The following is a 5241-nucleotide window of genomic DNA, read 5'->3' on the forward strand; positions in this document are numbered from 1 at the left end:
AGCCTGTAAAATTACTACATCTAATAAGAGAGATAGACTCCAGTATAATAATAGTGGAGACTTCAACATCCAACCCTCAGCATTAGACAGATCATCTACACAGAAATCAAGAAGAGACATTGGATTTAAACTTTAGACCTAATAAAGCTAACAGACATTTACAGAGCATTCTATCTAACACTACAGAATATACTACACTCTTTCCATAAACATATGGAACATTTTCCGGGAGAGAGCCTATGTTAAGCCACAAAAAAGACTCAACAAATTTTCAAAAGTTGAACCCATATCAAATATCTTCTCCAGTCACAATGGAATAAAACTAGAAATATACACCAAGAGAAACTTTGGCAACTAGACAAATATGTGGAAATTAAACGACATGCTCCTGAATAACCATTGAGTCAATAGAGAAATTAAAATGGAAATCAGAAAGTTTCTTGAAGCAAATGAAAATGGAAACACAACATACCAAAACCTGTGGGATACAGTTAAACAGGGCTAAAAGGGACGTTTATAGCAATAAATACCTACCTTAGAAAAGTAAAAACACTACAAATTAACAATATAACAATGAACCTCAAGGAACGGAAAATCAACAACAAACCACATCCAAAATTAGCAGAAAAAATAATAAAAATCAGAACAGAAGTAAATAAAGACTTCTAAAAACCATGTAAATGATCAACAAAGTGAAAAGATCGTTCTACAAAAAGATAAACAAAAGTGATAAACCACTAGCTAGACAAACCAAGAAAAAAAGAGAGAAGACTCAGACAAAATCAGAAAAAAAAAAGAGAAATATTACAACTGATACCGCAAAAATACGAAAGATTATCCGAGACTATTATGAATAATTCTGTACTGACAAATTCGAAAACCTGGACTATGTGGATAAGTTCCTGGAAACATACAACCTAGCAAGACTAAATTAGGAAGAATAGAAAACCTGAAGTCCTAACATCCGTGAACCGTTCTCACAGCGGGTCCAGTGGGCCCCTGACCACCCTGTGATTATTTCCTCAGCACTGGTTTGCATAATTGAAATAGACCTGCTCAGCAACGGGCAGAATCCGCAGTTCACTTCCTTTTGTAACTTTTCTTTACAGTTCAGGGGTACAGGTACAGGCTGTTATATAGGTAAACTTGTGTTGTAGGAGTTTGTTGCACAGATTAATCACCCAGTTTTTAAGCCTAATACCCACTAATTATTTTTCCTGATCCTCTCCCTCCTTCCACCCTCCACCTTCTGAAAGGCCCCAGCATGGGTTGTTCTCCTGTCTGTCTCTAGCTCCCACTTATAAGTAAGAACATGCAGTATTTGCTTCTCTGTCCCTGCATTAGTTTGCTAAGGATAATGACTTTCAGCTCCATTCATGTCCCTGCAAAGGAAATGATCTCTTTCCTTTTTCTGCTGCTTAGTATTCCATGGTATACGTGTAGCACATTGTCTTTATTCGGTCTATCACTGATAGGCATTTAAGTTGAGTCCACGTCTTTGCTATTGTGAATGTTGCTGCAATGAGCATATGTGTGCATATGTCTTCATAATAGAATGATTTGTATTCCTTGGGGTATAATGGTATTTCTGTCTTTAGGTCTTTGAGAAATCACCACACAGTCTTCCACAATGGCTGACCTAATTTGCACTCTCACCAATAGTGTATAAATGTTCCTTTTTCTCCAAAACCTTGCCAGCATCTTGAATTTTTTGACTTTTTAATAATCGCCATTCTGCATGGTGTGAGATGTTATCTCATTGTGGTTTTGGTTCGCATTTCTCTAATGATCAGTGATGTTGAGCTTTTTTTCATATGCTTGTTGGCTGCATGTATGTCTTCTTTTGAGAAGCATCTGTTTATATGCTTTGCCCACCTTTTAAAGGGGTTGTTTTGTGTTTTCTTGTAAATTTGTTTGAGTTCCTTATAGATGCTAGATATTAGACCTTTGTCTGATGCATAGCTCTCAAAAAGTTTTCCTCATTCTGTAAGTTGTCTATTTACTCTGTTGATAATTTCTTTTGCTGTGCAGAAGCTCTTTGGTTGAATTAGATCCCATTTGTCAATTTTTGTTTTTGTTACACTTGCTTTTGTCATCTTTGTCATAAAATCGTTGCCCATGCCTATGTCCTGAATGGTATTGCCTACGTTGTCTTCCAGGGTTTTTATAGTTTTGGGTTTTACATTTACGTCTTTAACCCATGTTGAGGTGATTTTTGTATATGTTGTACGGAAGGGGTTCAGTTTAAATCTTCTGTATATGGCTAGCCAGTTATCCCAGCACCATTTATAAATAGGGAATCATATCCCCATTGCTTGTTTTTGTCAGGTTTGTCCAAGATCACAGTTGTAGGTGTGTGGTCTTATTTCTGGATTCTCTATTCTGTTCCATTGGTCTATGTGTCTGTTTTTCTACCAGTACCATGCTGTTTTGGTTATAGTAGTCCTGAAGTATAGTCCTGAAGTATAGTTGAAATCAGGTACTGGATACCTCCAGTTTTGTTCCTTTTGCCTAGGATTGCCTTGACTATTTGGGATCTTTTCTGGTCCCATGTGCATTTAAAAATATGTTTTTCCACTTCTGTGAAGAATGTCAATGGTAGTTTGATAGGAATAGCATTGAATCTGTACTTTACATTGGGAAGTATGGCCATTTTCACTATACTGATTTTTCCTGTCCATAAGCATGGACAATTTTTTCATTTGTTTGCATCATCTCTGATTTCTTTGAATGGTGGTCTGTAGTTCTCCTTGCAGAGATCTTTTACCTCCTAAGTTAGCTGTATTCCTAGGTATTTTATTCTTTTTGTGGCAGTTGTGAATGGGAGTTCATTCCTGATTTGGCTCTTGGCTTATCTGTTGTTGGTGTGTAGAAATACTAGTAATTTTTGCACATTGATTTTGTATCCTGAGACTTTGTTGATGTTGTTTATCAGGTTAAGAAGCTTTTGGGCTGAGCCTATTCACCTGTCAATCATCTGGTCCTGGGCTTTTTTGTGGTTTGTAGGCTGTTTTTTACTGCCTTAAGTTCAGAATTCGTTATTTCTTCAGGGATTGAATTTCTTCTTGGTTCAGTCTTGGAGGCAGTATATATGTCCAGGAATTGATCCATTTCTTCTAGATTTTCTCGTTTACATGCATAGAAGTATTCATAACATTTTCTGGTAGTTGCTTATATTTCTGTGGGGTTAGTGGTAATGTTTTTATTGTTTCTGATTGCGTTTATTTGAATTTTCTTCCTTTTCTTCTTTATTAGTCTAGCTAGTGGTCTATATATTTTTGTAATTTTTTTTAGAAATTTTTAGAAATTTTTTAGAAATTTTTTTTAGAAAAGATCCTGACTTCATTGATCTTTTGAATGCTTTTGTGTGTTTCTGTCTCATTCAGGAGACAATACCTTTGTTAATGTTTTTTGGTTGTTGTTATTTCTTGTCCTCTGCTAGGTTAGGGATGTGTTTGCTCTTTGTTCTCAAGTTCTCTTAGTTGTGATTTTCGGTTGTTAACTTGAGATCTTTCTAACTTTTTGATGTGGGCATTTACAGCTATAAATTTCCCTCTTAACACTGCCTTAGCCATTTCCCAGAGATTCTGGTACATTGTATCTTTGTTCTTATTAGTTGCAAAGAACTTCTTGATCTCTGCCTTAATTTCATTATTTACCCAAAAGTCATTCAAGAACAGGTTATTCAATTTCTCTTTAATTGTATGGTTGAGTGAATTTCTTATTCTTGATTTTGAATTTGATTGCACCATGGTCCAAGAGACTATTACGATTTCAGTTCTTTTGCATTTGCTGAGGAGTGTTTTACTTCCAATCGTGTGATCGATTTTAGAGTAAGTGCCATGTGGCAATGAGAAAAATGTATATTCTGTTGTTTTGGGGTGGAGAGTTTTGTAGATGTCTATCAGGTCCATTTGATCCAGGACTGAGTTCAGGTCCTGAATACCTTTGTTAATTTTCTGTCTTGATGATCCATCTAATATTGTCAGTGGGGAATTCAAGTCTTCCATTATTATTGTGTGAGATTCTAAGTCTCTTTGGAGGTCTCTAAGAACTCGCTTATAAATCTGTGTGCTCCTGTATTGGGTGCATATATATTTAGGATAGTTAGATCTTGTTGAATTAAACCCTTTACCCATACATAATGCCCCTTTTTAAAAATCTTTTTTCATCTTTATTGGTTTAAAGTCTGTTTTGTCAGAAACTAAGATTACAACTCTGACTTTTTTCTGCTTTCTATTTGCTTGGTAAATTTTCCTTCATCCCTTTATTTTGAGCCTATGTGTGTCATTGCATGTGACATGAGTGTATTGGAGACAGCGTACTGATAGGTCTTGGTTCTTTATCCAGCTTGCCACTCTGTGTCTTTTAAATGGGGCATTTAGCTTATTTACATTAAAGTTAGTTTTGATATGTATGGATTTGATCCTGTCATCATGATGTTAGCTGGTTACTTTGCAGACTTGCTTATGTGGTTACTTTATTGTGTCACTAGTCTGTGTATTTCAGTGTGTTTTTGTAGTGGCTGGTAACTGTCTTTCCTTTCCATGTTTAGTGCTTCTTTTAGGAGTTCTTGTGATGCAAGTCTAGTGGTAATGAATTCCCATGGCATTTGTTTGTCTGAAAATAATCTTATTTCTCCTTTGCTTATGAAGCTTAGTTTGGCCGGATATGAAATTTGGGTTGGAAATTCTTTTCTTTAAGAATGTTGAATATTGGCCCTCAATCTCTTCAGGCTTGTAGAGTTTCCACTGAGAGGTCCACTGTTAGTCTAATTGGTTTCCCTTTGTAGGTGACCTGGCCTTTGTCTCTTGCTGCCCTTAACATTTTTTCTTTCATATCAATCTTGGAGAATCTGATGATTACGTGTCTTGGGGATGATCTTCTCATGGAGTAACTTACTCGCCACCTCTGCATTTCTGAATTTGAATGTTGGCCTGTGTAACTAGATTGGGGAAGTTCTCATGGATGATATCCTGAAATGTTTTCCAGATTGGTTCCATTCTCCCCATGACAGGTATACCAATTATTTGTAGATTCAGTCTCTTTACATAATCCCATGTTTCTGGGAGGTTTTGTTAATTCCTTTTAATTCTTTTTTCTCTATTCTTATCTTCCTGTCTTATTTCAAAAAGTCAGTCTTCAAGCACTGAGATTCTTTCCTCCACTTGCTGTATTCTGCTATTAATACTTGTGACTACACTATGAAATTCCTGTAGTGTGTTTTTTGGCTCTATCTGA

This window comes from Piliocolobus tephrosceles, chromosome 5 (genome assembly GCF_002776525.5).
Source record: "Piliocolobus tephrosceles isolate RC106 chromosome 5, ASM277652v3, whole genome shotgun sequence".
NCBI lineage: Eukaryota > Metazoa > Chordata > Mammalia > Primates > Cercopithecidae > Piliocolobus > Piliocolobus tephrosceles.